A 16,649-nucleotide genomic window follows, 5' to 3' on the forward strand; every position below is an offset into this window, starting at 1 on the left:
CTCGCTCGGAGACCCGCTGGATCCTTTCAGACAAAGATTTTATCCAACACAGCAGCCACAACTCTCCCCCAGTGGCTGTTTCTAGCAGAGAGGCCTGCGCTCCAGCATGTGAAAGTGCTCTAACACACAACACATACTTTTCCAGGCTCCACCGCAGTGTCAGGCTTAATGAAACACTTAATTATCAGACCTCAAAACTCGGGATTTCCAAGCGAGACAAATGGATGTCCTGCATTGGGGCCTGGCTGTGCAATCCTTCCTCCACTCCTGGGGACAGGTAAAACTAACAGGCTGAGAAACAAAGAGGCTACATAAAGCATGCCTACTGATAGGAGTGAGGCCGTGCTGGTAAGCTGTTCTGGCAGCATGAGGAAAACCTGGTTACAGGATCCAAATAGCCACTTGCCAGATGAGAAACAAGGAACTAAATCAGAGACCAGAGACCTAAGCATTAGTCCAAGAGTTAGGAAATACTAAAATCATTGCATTCATTGATTGAAGTAATCTCACCCAGAACAGGCAGGTCTAGCCGGAAGAGAAGAGTCTGGGATGACTGGACACAAGTAAAGGATGCAGACGAGGAGACACCACTGAAAAGACACCACTGAAACTGTAGCTTTTGTCCCCATTTCCACTTTCAGAACAGTTCAGCAAAGTCCATCAGCAGCTCTCTCCTGGTGCTGAGGCATGGCACCAGACACATAGGAAACCCTCTAAATTCTCAGTTGCCATAAAAAGTTGCATATTCTGGGCCAAAGAACAAGCACTTCAGACTGTGGTGGCAGGATGCAGGTTTCACAGTATCCCTGTCACAGAAGCACAGGGGGGTTTGCAGTACTGACCATTTGTTTTGTACTGAGCACAATGATTCACCCACAAGTCAGATACCCATTGTTTTTTCCTCCCAGCCTGCCAGCCACAAAACAATCACCAGCTTTCTCTTCCATTACAAATTTAAGATCTACCTGCAAAATATAAAAAGGCTCCAGCATGACAAACATGCAGAACAAGAGCAAGAGAGCTTGGGGATGTCACCACTGTCTGTAAATCTCTTTGGTAGCTGGGAATTTGTAAGGTGGAAGGTTTTCAGTACTGCTCTGCTATTATCTCAAATGGATTGTATGGCGCTCTGAATTTTTTTATCAAATCTGTAAAACCAGTAAAACGCAACAGTCTGGTTAGAAGAACTCTTTCAGGGTGGAGTTAAAAACAAGAAACCATTGCCAGAGAGTATCTGGTGTTGATCAAAAGGAGAATAAGTACTATTTGCCCAGAGAAAACAAGATTTTTCCACTAACCTCTTCTTCTGCTTTCTCAGCAAATTTTTCTGTTTTCTCTAGTCTGCAGCCCTTCTCCAGCCAGTAAATTCAATATCTTGTGAGATCTAGAGAGAACAAAGTGAGTATTAGTCAGACAAACAAGGAAGGGGTCAATTATTGTATTAAAATCCCCAAGTGCATTGTTTTAGCACAAATTTCACATTTGCTTGCGCATGCTTTTAAGTGATTCCTTATTTTGTACCTTATAAATGGGCACCAGATGCCAGAGAGAACGATCAAAATTGCAGTGAAACTCGAGATCAAATAGGTTTTGCCCTGACCTAAACCTACTTAAGAAATATCATACATGCTTTTCCCCTCAAAGGTTTAACAACAAAAAAAAGCCTTTCTCCTAATTTGTCACCTTAAGAAGTTGACAAGGGAAAGCGTGCACACAAGTTGCAAAATCTCAAAGACTTTGTCACTCCCGGTCACTCCCTTGCTAAGGCAGTAAAGGACTAGAATTATCCTTGTCTTAAAATCACGAGTTGGCTTTCCTTTCCCAAATTCAGACATCCAACAGCTGTAAAAATGGCATCCAATCAAGTGCTGACTCTGCCAATTTTGCAGTGTTTCTGCTCACGTCCATCTGTCTCCTCCTGCCACGCTGCAGCACATCAGCAGTACAATGAGGAGGTAGGGCAGAAATTGGCTTGTTACCCATGTGTGTGGGCCAGTAGCCAAGCGATTCCACGTAACAAGCTGGCCACAGATCCACCTTTCATGTTGAAACATGGGGAGAATTAGGAAACTTTTTAAATTAAATAATTCTACAATTGATGTTCTTCTGTTGTTTTTTTTTCTTGAAAACCTTTTTCAAATTTTTAATTAGAAACACTTTATTTCTCTCCTTTTAAAGCCCTCCTGGACTGAGTTAGTTGGATCAAAGTACAGCAAGCTCTATACAAGTAAGATCATGTTAAGTTACTGAATCTTTTTATGAACTATCTGGCTGCCTGCAGTGTGGCTAAAATATTTTTTTGCTGCCATATGAACTGAAGAAAGACTGCAGGTTTTTCATGAGACACTGCTTTCTGAGAAAAAAGTCCTTTTAGACATAACCTGTTGCCCCACATTAACCTCAGGCTGTCTCAAAGAGTATTCCTAACTATATTTTTAACAATTGGGCACACTGGAACCGATCTGCTGCTCTGCCAGAGCACTGTCATGAAGCCAGGGAGCTGAGCCTGACCCAAGCAAGGCCTACACAGCTTTCTAGAAGGTATAAGTACCTTTGCTTGCTGTAGAGCAAAGAGTCACTGATCTCGCCTCTCCAGAATGTCGTAGGATTTTAATTTTCCCACACCTTGGACTGAAAAAATGTTTTTTTCTGAGTCTGCCCTTCATGTGATGGGAACTGCACTCTTCACAGTCCACTAATTATAAACTTTGAAGCAAATGTGCCACCTCTGGCTCCCTTTTCAGCCAGTAACCAGTTACGACCAGCATGGAGAGCTAATGCTCACAGTGGACAGAGTCTTCAGTTACCCTGAATACTCTTCCATTCAGGACACCCTGCCATGTGCACTTGCCGTGGATCTCACCAGGCAGGTGGTTCTCCACAGAGAACCTCTGACACTAACTAGGCTTTGGGAGAGAGAAAAGACATGGGCAGCACCACTGGCAGGTCCCTCCACCTACTGGATGTTTTAGTAGGCACTCCAGTGTCCAGCGCTGGAGGCAGGGAGACCCAGTCCTTTCTCTCCATAAGCATTCCAGCCACCTCTGCTCTTCCCAGGCTTCTGGAAACACTTTATCCCTCCTGAGCTTGCTCAGGAGCCACCACAGCTTCCACAACATCACAAACAGGATTTTGTTTGCACAGGTGTCCCTTCAAACTTGACACCTTCCTTACATGAATAAATGATATTTTTATAAGCAAAAGAGATATGGAAGAACTGGCCGTTCCCATCATTTGTGCATGAATGTTTTCCATAGTATGAACCAGAGGGTGCCTGCCAGGTTTTCAGACGTTGGATCAGTTTGGCTAATCGTAAAGACATCTTCCAGCTATAACCCACCTCAAAGGGCAGGAGCCTCCAGTGGTTGAGTGAGCATCCATCTAATCCTTACAGATGTGAACAAAAGCTGCAGTTTGCATCATGTTATTCTAAGCTGAGAGAACCAGCAGCAAACCACCACAGTAGGTCTTGTTCCCTTAGGGCAAGGGGATACAGCTTATCTCCATCAGTCAGGAAAACAGAAAGAAGAAATGGTATGTGGGCATCAAACACAATTGCAGTGTTGGCCTATGAATGCCGTGACAGAAATCTCTCCTTTCTGTTAGGGAAAATGGCAATTGAAAGTAAGCAGCAGAAAAGACAAGAGAAGTTAGAAAAAATGGAAATTGCTGTATCACAGAGCTCTGACGCAGAAATGAGTGATTGCAATGTAACAAACTACCACACACCAGCTTCTTTCAGTCCACATGCACGCTCATATCCCTGGGGGAGCTTTTTTTTTTTTTTCAAATATGGGGTAGCTTTCCCACGAGTTAAAGAGAAAAACACTAAATCTAATTATTTTCCATTTATTGTGGATTGTCACAGGGTCAGAATATACCAACAGCAAGTTATTATTGGGCAGCTGACAGATGCTTGTTTGTGTGTCAAACCCTTTAGATCAGAAGCTGAGCTGAGTCTTGTTCATTTTTAAGTCAACAGAACTTCTCTGAGATCTTTCACTATGTCCTAACTAACACCGCTCTTTATGCCAACCTTTAACTATGAAACACCAGGGATTGTCTAAGTTGGACACCTGGCTTTATATTGATTTCAAGTTAATGCAGCCCTTAAAATGGGAGCGGGGTGCTTAGTGCCTTTGAAAAGCCTGCTCTATATTTTGTCATATATTTGGATAGTGCAGAAGTATAGGGAGTAAGTTTGGAAAGTCACTTGTGTGATCTCTCACTAAAACTCCAAGGTACTACTATACAGTAATCTAGCCTTGTGGAAATTTTTGCATGCTGATTACAGGATACACTTAATCCTTTTGACATAAATAGGAAAAGTTGTTTGTATCAGAGCTTGATAGGTTGGAATCTTTCCTCTTTCTACATACAATACACAACAGAATAACTTCCGGAGCTGAAGTTGCTGAGGTCCAAACCCCGTCAGTGGGAGCTTTGCCATTTGCTTCATTAAAAGCCCAGTGTGGCCCTACAAGAACAGTATATATACTTTATAACTGCAAGTTAAATTCAGTGTTGTTGCATAAAATATTCTCTCTCCAACTGACAGCACAGGAAAATTATGCCCTCTGCTGCACCTCTGTATTTGTATTCTATCTGAAAGTCTTTCAGGCCATGCTGTCTTTCTTGTCGGGTGGTGGGCTGTTTGTCAGCCCACAATTTTGCAAGTGAGAGTGATGAATTTCCCACTTGATCTTAACAGGCATTTGAACTCCACCTCCTGTTAAAAGACCTCTTTATTCTCCTGCTTAGGTTTTGGAGAGGACCTCACAGGATCAAACTCTTCCACTATTTTGATGGCTATTAATGACTTGCACCATCAGAAGCTGAGTTTAGAACAGAAAATGTCCTTGGATGACCCACCAGCAAGAGGTCATCACAATATATGCAGCTCTTAATCCAACACTGTCCCTCTGATATGCCTGCAGAATTTGGCATTTCACTCCTCTGTGTAAAACCTTTGGACTCTTTGGAATTTAGGCCATTTAACTTCAAAGTTCAGGGTCATTTGCTGGTGATGGGTAGTCACACTGAGTCACCCATGTGTTTACTTCTAAAAAGTCTGTCCCATATCCTGTTTTCTGGGATGTTTATAAGCCCTCTTGGGATGCTCAGTGCATCTCCCCCAGTCAAACAGAACATCTTAAATTCAAGTCTTACCTGGGGTGACACACTGGGATGTGGAAGCTGGAGGACACGTCATTACAGCTCTATGGATGCACTTTAAACTACCCAATGGCCAAAATATTGTAGATTAAGGTCCATTTACCAGGTTTTTGGTGAGGATTTTGCTACCTTCTTAACCTCCACATACCACAGCCAGACTGCTACCAGCCCCCAAGTTGGTCCACGTGAAGTTACTTCCAATCTATCTGCAGCCACAGCACAAGCCTCACTACTGCCACATCTTTCTACAACTGGATCACCCGAGACTACAACCCTGATGCAAATTCAGCTGCTGCATATAAATTTATTCTCTGGTTAGTCACAGCACCCCACTGGTGTTTATAACTAAGGCCAGTGTGGATATTAGCAAGTAGGCAGGTTCCTATGGCAGCGGGCTGCTAAAGGGCAGTGGAATAGTCTTTGCTCCCTGTGGCTTAATTTGCCTGTGTGGAGGCCTGGAAAGGCAGGATGGCTGGGAAAAGGGTAGGATAAAAGCATACTGCAACAGCCTTTTGAGCAGCCTGAAAGAGGAGGGGAGAATGGGGGTCTGAACAGCCAGAGGCAAGGAAGCTGCAGCACTCGGATGAGTGAATCCTGGACAAAGGTAACCACTGAGAACAGTTAATAATCCAACACACAAGGGCACAGCAGAGACAAGCACTCCAACATGAAATGCTATTCAGAAAAGTCTCCAAATGAGCTAACACTGAGGGAATCAAGGGGCTTGGAAACTGGATGGTGGCGGGAGGAAAGAAGAGGTTGTTGTGGAAGTCGCTCTTCCTGCCCAGACCTGCCAATGCAGCTGGATTCTGACTTGCAGCATGATCACTCCTCCAGTCTTGGCCTCCTGAACCTGCAAGCAGCCCCTCGCAGTGACCTGACAAACCTTTGCTATCCAAACTTATCCTCCTTTGAACAGCCCGATAAGGGGCCAACCTGTGCAGTAGCTTCTCACTATGCCCCGAAGGGAGAATACAATGAGGCCTGTAAAGCCAATTGCACTTGTTACCTGAGGCAGCTTTTGAACTCTGCATGGAGAGGCTGGAATGCCCCCTTCCACTTAGCAGAACAAAGGCCAGCCAACCTGCAGGGTTTTAAATCTGAAACTTAAACATGAATGTGATTAATGTGTGGCTTTGAATTTCATGTATTATTGAACTGTATACATTACTCCAGGCTCGGAGGTTTTTCCCTTTTATACTGCAACACAAATGTATGTTCTGTTTGGGAGGGGTGCAGAGTAGAGAACACCAGGCAAAAGTATTTCCATATGTATTCCCCAAATTCTCTGCCTGAAGGATTTGAGCGAGCCGGGATTTATACTGTGTTCCACTGACCCCGAAAAAACAACTTGAAACAGATTTAAAGAAGATGCACTGGAGCTCATTGCAATTGAAACGCTGGATACTTATTTGACAGCCTCCAGGAATCCTTCCAGGTCCACCCCTTCCCGTGAATCTGCTAAAGCTCCAGAAGATTATCAGAGTTAAGCTAACGTGCAGGATGTTGGGTTTGAGGAGACGGGTTGCCCCTGGTAAGAGTCATAAAAATGATCACCTCTTGTAACCAGTGCTCCGACTCAAAGACTGAGTCCTTGATCCCATTTAAGTCATAATCCTCTGATAGGAGCCAGGAAGCTGGACCACACCACTCCTGTAAGATCCTGCTGGCTTTGGTGGAATGCTGCATGACCAGAAGAGTATCCTGGTTTTTACTACTGGGGAAAGGTTTAATGTATTTTTAGAAACAGTTAATTAACCCCATTTGTTACATAAAAGGGGCAACTGTAAAGTGCACCTGGACACTTCCAGTCAGGAGGTTTTCATTCTCTGTATGGCTTTGGGCAAGTCTTCAGACTTTACCACAACATAACATAAGACTAACATAGGTGCTGAGAAATACTTGAGCATTTTCTTTTGGGGAATATAGTTCTTTTTTAAGTAGAGGGTTTCCCTGGAGCAATCTTAAATATAGCGTGTCAAATGGCCAGTATCTGATATGTACTACCTGCCTTTCTGTGGCAATGGATCTCCTTCTGCAAGTCCTGCGCACTTTCATTCATTCCTCCAGCCTTCTGCTGTGCTAGGTGGAGTTCTCATTACATTACTGATTCTGTATAGAATTGAACATGTCTGCATAAATGATGAAGCTACACAGTTCAGTGCCCTGACACTTTTACTCTATGTTACAATTTTGATCTCCCGAGAAGCACCTTCAGCATCGCCTCAAAGACAAGACACTGGTTTCTCTCCCACCATCTAACTCAGTCAATTAGTACTGAATGCGTGCAGTGTAATCACAGGCCCAAGGGTGATGAGTTTATTGAAATTATTCTTCAGTATCCAGCCAGATCTTCAGAGAACTGTTTGCATTTTGGTAAGACCACTGGGAGGAGGGATTTGCAATTGTATCATATACCACCACTTAGCTTGCTATGGTTAATTCTACAAGGATCATCATTAAAATGTCCAGTGAGCTGGACTTTCAGGGGACACTTCTCACTGGGCTGGGCAGGGAGGATCTGGAAGAAATGAGAGGTGATATAAGGAGTTCCCCTTTTCCAAAGCTCAGATCTAAGATGGCTTCTCATCATTTTCCATGCCAATTTGCATCTGGAACTTCATTTGCTTGTGGAATGGAGCAAGGCTTTTACAGAAGGAGAGCTCTGTCTCCAGAAATAGTTTCTGGCTCAGGAGGATGACTGACCTTTGTTCTAACAGGAATATGAACTCCGTTGCCTTGGGACACCTTTGAATCCTTGTCTCCTATGCTTTAGCCATTACTAGCCCTATGATTCCAGGCCATGAATATAGGTTTATCCCAACAGCACTAATAACTTGCCTGGCTTGCCAAGCTTATTACACGGTAATGTTTCTTTAATTCTTCACTTCCCAATCGAAAGGTCCAGACAGTGGATATGGGAATTGTAGCAGTGATTCTTAGACCTGATATATATTCAGTACTAATTTTGCTAGAGTCTTCCTGAAATATCTATAGAAAAAATATTGACCACTTAGGATCTTTTAGGAGCCGGGAAGCCCAGGATATAATATCATTGATCCACAGCCTGAGATCAGCCCTGCAACTTCATCTTCAGTCTGAAATCTGGCAAATGCTGCGCACTTGCATGAAGCTTACAGAATCAAACTGCAAAGAATAAGCCTGCCATATCTCCAGCTCATCTTTGTGCGGCACAGATGTAAACCAGATGAAGCATGACAACCACATTTCTGTCAGATGAGTGAAAATACATGACACGGTGCTTATTCTGGCTGTGCAATTTACGCTTGGGTCACAAGGACAAATAAGCTTTGAGCTGGGGACTGGGCAAGAATGCTCTTAGAGTTCTATGATCCTCAGTATGGCCATAAAGTGCTGTGGACACATGATGACTTATTAGACCTGAAATCTGCCAGGATGAAGTTACTCCTCCAGAAAAAATAAAAAAATTAAAAAATAAAATGCTGACCCAGTTGAGAAAAGACTGTAATTTGGGACCTGCTGAGCACTTCACTTTGTTTGTCTGTGATAGCACTGATCTGGTATCAGGTGCTCCAAACTGTAGCCCTACAAAAAGCTTCCTGGGGAATTTTAATTCTAGCACACATCAGTATAGCAGTCAAATGTGAAATACATTTTTATCCAGGCCCCAGGAACAAAAAAATTTCTACAGCTCCTCTGCAAAATGATGCTTGCCACCCTTACATACTGCTCCCGAGCCCAGAGAACTGCCTGTTTGCTGGGGACATCTGCATCACTTTTGCTATTGTCTGCCAGGAAGAAGGCCTGACCTGCATCTGAACTCATTCCAGGGATATTTCAATAAAACTGCAGCTTCCCAGTAAGCCCAAAAGTCCTTGGTTAGGACATCCCTGTCCTGTGCAAACTAAACCAACTCTCCCATTTTTAATTTGGCATGGCTGGTCCTCCCCCAGACTCTTAATTAAATGCAAGAGGAAAAAATAGAAATCCTGACAAGACCCACCGAGTGGCCTCTCTTTCTGTGTGCTCATGTGGCTCCATTCTTGGAGGCTGACCCAGGGCAGAGCTCTGCTCTTCTACATATATTTTCCAGTGGAAGCATTTTTTTTCCTTCCGTAGATTTATTCAGACTCCAAACTTCAAATTCATCAAAACTGTCACGGACCATTTGCAGGATGGGAAGATATTGTGGGTCCAATCAGCGTGGGTGTCACAAACAATTATCCACTGCACAATGATCCCAATTAGTAAACACCCTGCTAACAGGCCACCTCCCCAAGGATGCTGATTGCCTGTGACAGTGGTTTTTTTCAGGATGTCTGCTGGAAAACTACAACTCAAGCCTTTGTGGGCTGGCTTCTGGCAAATTCCTTGTTAACCCTACAAAAGAATCTACACATGAATAATTAAAAATAGATTGAAGTAGAAATTTAAAGTACATTTAGCTTTGTCACCCAAACCCTTTATAACAAGACCTACTTCTCATCTGGAATAAAATGGAAATTCTATTCCCTGTCTTGGCTTGTACAAGGCACTCTGTGTTTTGAAGCTTCGCTCTAGGCTTTTGGAACTAAAGAAAGATTTTCTTCTCTCCTTTTCGGTTGGTGCAAAACTCTTAAAGAGTTGCCTAAAGGGCCAAGCTCAGTGAGTGTTTGAAACCTAGCTGCTTACTCCTTGCCTAAGGCATGCTGCCTTTTCTGCGGTATGCCACTATCTAAAAGAACAGTCTTTAACAATCCCGGAGCTATTTTTATGGAATGAAATCACAAAGACAGAAGCAAATGAAAATATAAAACTAAGTATTTTTTTTTAAAGTAACCTTTTGACCACCCAGTTCTCTCCTGAAATGAACTGGGGAGTCATCAGTCACTCCTCTTCACCCTGATCTACAATCAAATCAAAAGATCGCAAGCCCAAATCTGGTGTGCCAGGAATAATACCACTACAAATAGTGGAGCTGCAGAGAGACTGAAGAGAGAAGGGACAAAATTCTGCTTGCCACCATGTGAACTCAACCCCTGCAGTTCACCTAAGATGGGCCAGAGGACAACTAGCTGTAGCTAAAATTCAATACATGGTAGGAAAGGCCATGAGTACGGAAGTTTGAAGCTGCAGTATAAGATCATGCTATGAACTACCAATTGCTTGGATCGGAAGATTGCAGCTGAATGGCTTTCACACTGAAAGCATCTCATATTAGCATTGCTTCCTATAATGCAAAGGTTACAGTCTGACCAGTTTTGTACATCCTTTGACTAGCCATCATTTTAAATGCTCTAATGCCTAAGTCACTGTTTCACACTGCTATCAGCAGATGCTCCAAAAGACTAAACTGCCAAATGCCACATGAAGCAATATAAAAAGCCATACCTCAAGCAAAATGGACTGAAGAGTAGCAGTAAGTTGCAGTTTCCTCACTGGTGTCTATTGAGATGGGCCCAGGCAGCATTTGATACAAAACGTGGAAATCAGATGAGGAAACCCTTCATCCTTCTCCGGAAGCAGCAAGCCAAGTGCAGTGAGGCAGGATTGTTTCAGGTTTAGCCCTTCCATTCTTCCAGTGCTGACTGTGTTTTACAGTATTGCAGATGATGCAGGTGGAAACTCACCCGGAGCAGGGAAAACAATAAACAAAGTATTCCTATTCTCCAACCAGGTGGTCAAAACTTCATAAGATGCAAGTTGGATGGAGAAATACGCTGCTGAGACACACAGGTTCCTCCCTGAACTGGCCACAGTACACAAATGACCTGCATGCATGCACGTCTCCAAGGACAGGCGCTGAGTATGAGCTATGCATTAATGGTAAAGTCATCATAATTGGACTCCTCGGATCACGAGTGGGCAGCTTTCTGAAAGAAAATCTCATATTGAGCCACAATTGGTTGGGCTAGGCAATATTCAAATCTAGTACAGGGCAGAGTAATTCCTTCCTCTGTGGGACCATTGGGTAAAATCTCATGACCTGCCTGTAGTGAAATCTTAGTAATAATCCACAGAGTCCAATTATACAGAGGTAGGAAGACTGATTTGGTTGTCAAGGCTGCCCCTCAGCCAGCAGTCTTGCTCCCAAGGAATGGGCTTTAGTGCCACACTCCATTTCCTTTCAAGTGTGCCAAGTCCTCCCATACCGCTCCGTAATACTCCCACACCTCTGCGATTTTGGCAGTCTCCTGTACAGCCTCCCTCCTTCTGCTCTGGCCTGGGGTGAGAGACTCTCTCCTTTAATATGTGGGGGGAAGTAGATTCATTTAACTCATCCCCCCTTCTTTCAGCTCTGATTTCAATCCAGTTGATTGGTAATTTCTTGGCAGTAAATTCTATCCCAGCTATATCTTCAGCAGGGATAAACTGCCAAATCTCTATAGATTTCCACCGAGCTATGCTGCTTACCCCAGTCTACAGTCTGGCCCAATACCCTGACTCCAGTTACCTTGTTGCTAGTCTATCACACGCACCCAAGTATGCAAACCCAAACTACACACTGCTCACTTTGCTGTCTCTCACATTAAAGCTTTCTGGGTTTCTCCTTCCTAAAGAATTTTGCTCTCAGATATTTTGTTCAGATAGAAAAACTTATTTTCTTCCTCTAACTTTCCATCACTTTCATTATTTTTATCCCACCAAAATTACCCAGCTTCCTGGTTTCTGCCATGCTTCATGTACAAGCTACTCACTAGTGTTTGCGAAACATCGCACCTAAAAGTGTCATTAAAATGCTCTTTACTGCTTTGCTAATGCACAGGAGGAGCCCTCAGTAAAATGGATGAATCAAAAACTTTCATCAGTCACATAGGTGGAAAAACTGCATGATCAGAGCCATGTATCATTTGTCATTTCTACTAATCCACGTGACTGAGTTCCTATCCAAGACAAGCCAAACAATTTTGGAGGGAGGGCAAGATCTTGTGAGACCCTGTATCAAATGGTCTACTAGGCTCCAACTGCAATATATCTAATACAATACTTTTGTCCAATAATTTGCCTTTGCATGATTGAGGATGAAATTGCATAACTATTCCCTCCCTGCCTCTCCCCCAAGCACAATACCCTGTGGTTTGGAGCAATTTAAGACTTAGTTCAAGAATTTGTCTCACTTTTCTCCCATCCTGGTGGTCCACACTAAATCCCAACTCTTTCTCCTTTGCTTTCTTATTCCTTCCTTCCTGATCCACAATGGCCCCAGCATCCAGAGCTTCATCATTCTTTTTCTTCACCTTCAGACTGGAAAGTCTTTGGGACAAAATGTGAGAGAATAGCTCCAATATGTTCAACTCAGTTTATACAAATCTTAAAGGTGGTGCTATTGCTTTCCGATCCACCTCTGTCTTTCCAAAGGAGATTAAGAAAGACTCTGAATTCCTCTCTCAGTTGAAGAGACTGTTCAGTCAGTTGAAGGACTGTTCAGCCCTCTGTAAAACTGCAAGAGGCATGGACACTTGTGAACTTGGGCAAAAAAGTAGGCTGGCTCTCTCCAGGGGAAGGGCTTTGCACATCAAGCTGAAGATAGAGAATCTGGTCCTGCTTTAAAGAGGAAGGACACGGCTGTATTTCTAGCAGAGACATTGTGTGAGTAACTCCCTCTGAAGTCAAAGGATTTAGCCCTTAGATATCCAAAGGCAGAAACCAGGAGCCATAGAGTCAGCCTTTGTGTCAACTGATGGAACAAGCACCCTCCAGCTGTAAAAAAATAGCTCTGAACACTGGGATAAAGCTGGAGCCACGGGAAGTGTCCTTGCAGCCACAAACAGATTTATGACCCAAAATTCAAACAGGAATTATCATTGTAACCACTGCTGATGCCAGGAGACATCCATTCTCTGCCTATCCATCTTGTTGGGCTCACACATCCCCGTGGTCCTCCTCAGGACAGACACGCAGTCTATGTGAAAGCACTTGGCTTCTGCGGATGCCATGAATTTTCTGCGTTCCCTACTATGCACACTCGCCAAGTAAGTCTTGATTTAGCTACAGTAATCTCTGCTGCCTGTTCCCACAGAGAGAAATGTTTATTTTATAGGCTCTGATCTCAAATGGATGGTAACAAATGGCCTGCCTCTCCATCAGAACAAGGTTGCTGTCCCAATCTGCTGCCCAGCAAATGTGTATAAATTCAGCCAACCCCAGAACTGCAGTAAGAGCCAAGCCTGCCCCAATCACCCTGGGCTGCCAAGCTGGCTGCCTCACATTGGTGTATCCCAGGCAGGGAAATCCTGGCCTGTAAATGCGACTTGAGAGATGATGGGACATCAAGGAGCTGCACCCTTGGAAGGACAGCAGGCCCTAATTGCTTTCGCCACTGCAAATCCAATATAAGCTACACAACCAAAAGGGAGAGACTTGGCCAGCGGGAGCTTCCTGAGCTACGAAGGAGCTACCGCACTTTGGCCTAAGAGGGAAGTAGCCATACACATAGCTGCAGTGGCTTGAGACACTGCTCCTTCACAGGGAAAGTGCACTGTGGGTCAGCTTGAGAAATGGGAATGTTCTGGCTGGGCCTGCTTTCTGGCCTTGACGCTTCCAGGCCAGAGGACTCAGAGGAAAGTCTGAGTTGGGCTTGAAGTGTTTTACTGCAAATGGCCACTTTGACACCATCACACACATGTATCCTGTCAGGTTTTGCATTACAGCTCATGGCACTTCCAGAGCCAACAGCTTTGCAAAGCCTCACATTGAGTTAGCCAGCAATTCCGCACGTGGTCACTGTGCCCTCTTCAGCAGTGGCTCCCTGACCACACGATCCTGAGATCTTTGGGACTCTGGCGGGGGACTATGATCTTATTTCTGTCCACTCAGCCAGGACACAGGCAGTGGAGTTTTCACCAGTTTTATGAGCCTACATCAGGAGGGTGGGTGACACCTGGCCCAGGATAAAGCCTGCCACTGCCAAGGGAATCTGCCAGGACGGTTTGAACCAGCCAAGAGAGCTTGTACTGGACCAGCATGCTCACTCGTGTGGCTGCAGTGTTTTGGATCCAGTACTAACAGCCCTAAAGACAGTTTTATGGTATCATTGGGGTGAGGACTTTGCTTGAACTCCTTTGGTTTACGCCTTGATTTAAGCTAATGCATAATTCATAATGGGGATGATAACAGATGGCAACTTGTTAAGCCACAGGAACTCAATCAGTTGTGATCACATGACAACACCCTAAATAATTTAAATCATATCTTACTGCAAGAGCTGTTCTGCTGGGGCCCCGTGTTACAGAGAGACACCAATGCCACACTGTGGGAGTCACCTTGCAAGGCAGTTGTTATCAAACTCCCCTGTTTGTAAAGGGAGAAACTGAGGCACAAGAGCAAGTGGCTTCCACGTGCTCGCTCCATGAAAGCAGATCACTGGTGTCCTCCCGCTCCTCTGCACCACATCCCAGCCATGAGGCCCTGGTCTCTCCTTCTCTATATATTGTGTGTGTTTACAAAGATATTTGCAAGAGACAAAAAGCATTACTTAAAAAAAGGGGTGGCTGGTGCCTGTCCTCCACAGCATGGTTGCTAACTCCAAGCAGGACTCCAGAGAAGTTTATCACCAGACCAGACTTATTAGCAAGTATACAATCCAACCAGGATAAAGGGGTGATTCAGTCCAAAGGGAAATCCACTGAAACCAATGGATCTAAAAAGTAGAAACAGATCCCAGCTTTCCACTGGCAAAACCCCACCCTTGCTCCTGGTTTACCCTTCTATACCAGAAAGGTTGCAGGGGCAGGGTTGGGAGACTGTATTCACACCAATTCTGACTCCCAGTTTTCATACTTTACCCAGCAATGTAGCCAATCAATGAGCCAGTGGGAAACAAGAGACTTTGTAGAGACAGATTGAAAACTGGAGCAGCCCAAGCCATCATACCCTGAAATATTAAACCCAACTCTAGGGCTCCTAATATTGGATAAAAAAAGCCAGGGCTACATGATGCAAAAGTGATGATCCAACAGAAAGTCACAGGTTTACCTTTTGCTGTTGCAGGCTTTATGTTAGATCAGGACTTGCTGTCTCCCTGAAGCAAAAGTGAGAGGATAAAGCCATCTCCTCCGCTCTGCATAATTCACCAAAAATGCAGGCACATCCACTCTTGCCACAGATCCCATGTGTTCTCTGGGTATGACATGGCAATGAAATGTCAACCCCCATTCTCATGTCAGAATCTCTTTCTTCAGCAACTACAGGAGGAAACTACCTTTCCAACACATGGCCTAAACCTCGGTGACATGAAGACCCTTCGGTGTTTCTATAAGAACCAGGAGGCCCTGCCAAATCCCTCAGCCACTTCAAGAAGCAATGTGGCATGGAGGAGAGCAAGGACTTTTCTCTTATGAGTTTCAGCACCTTGCTTTTCTTCCCATTAATTCCCAAATTCCCAGGCTGCCACACGCACATGAAACCTGGGGCTCTGCAAGAAAGTTTCATTCCCAGTGTGCTGAAATGGTCTTCTGAATGAGCACGTGCTTTAGGAAAGAAATGTACCAGGAATATTCCAACACACTCAGGATTACAGAAATGCTTTTACCACTGCAGGGGACAAAGCAGTATAAAGAATATAAAACTTTAAGGTATTATTATAATCATCTCAGCATACTTATCTACCCCTTTGAAAAGACACAGTGAGTTTGAGTCTTTCCTGGAATTCCAATCAATCATAATCAGTACAGTTAGTCCTGGCTGAAGCACAGCATTGGTTGCTAACCGTAAGCATAATTAACAGAGACTGCTGCCTCCCACCTCCTGACATGTTACAAGGGAACACTGCTTACACTACATTCATCCTTAAACATCATTTGACTGCCAGACCATTTTTACTCATTGCTTTTAAAATCACCATCCCCTTTTTCAAATACTTCAAATATAAAACCGCTCATGAGCTGACCAGCTAAATTCTCCTACAGTAACTGTTGCAGGCACTTCATCTCCTGAACAGAAAGGAAACTGCCGCCTAAAAATCCTTCCCCATCACAGAGGTGTTTGCAGTCCTGTTTGTTGGTCTAAGCACAATGTATGGAGTTCTTCCACACACGAGTTCTCACCAAAGCACAAGCGTGAACTTTCTCTCTGGTGCACTATTAGCACTTGGCGAAGATGTTTGCAGAAATACTATTACATAAAACACAGCCCCGTGTGTGCAAGATGGACCAGATTCTCAGCTGGACTAAACTCTTTGAATCCAAGATGCCAAATGACATGAGCAGAGATACAGATCCATGTTTCCTCTAAATCTGTGGTTAGCAGTGAAAGACATAACAGTAGATGGTAACAACCCTGTCCTGATCTTCAGGCAACGCTGCAAATCAGAACATACCTCATGCCATGGAGCATCCTAAAACAGAGGAGCTTCCCCTCCAAAATGGTAATCAACCTAAAACTTCTCACAGATGAAGCAGTTTTACATTCAGAACAAGGCCCTGCAAATGCCTCTGTGCTGCCTGGGTCAGGGCCCAATTCTCCATCACTTTGCTAAGTGACTCCAAAAGTCTCAAGGCGTTGCAGCTGGGGGC

General features: G+C 44.2%; 1 long non-coding RNA gene across 1 annotated transcript in view; it reads right to left on the reverse strand.

The window, feature by feature from the left end:
- Positions 1-16,649, reverse strand: part of LOC141946797 (uncharacterized) — a 168,054-nt gene that overhangs the window by 138,806 nt on the left and 12,599 nt on the right. Inside the window, exon 2 of the long non-coding RNA XR_012629938.1 lies at positions 1,299-1,384. This is a non-coding gene — a long non-coding RNA (uncharacterized LOC141946797). The remainder of the gene's footprint in view (positions 1-1,298; positions 1,385-16,649) is intronic.

Source organism: Strix uralensis, chromosome 8 (genome assembly GCF_047716275.1).
Source record: "Strix uralensis isolate ZFMK-TIS-50842 chromosome 8, bStrUra1, whole genome shotgun sequence".
In the NCBI taxonomy this organism is placed as follows: domain Eukaryota; kingdom Metazoa; phylum Chordata; class Aves; order Strigiformes; family Strigidae; genus Strix; species Strix uralensis.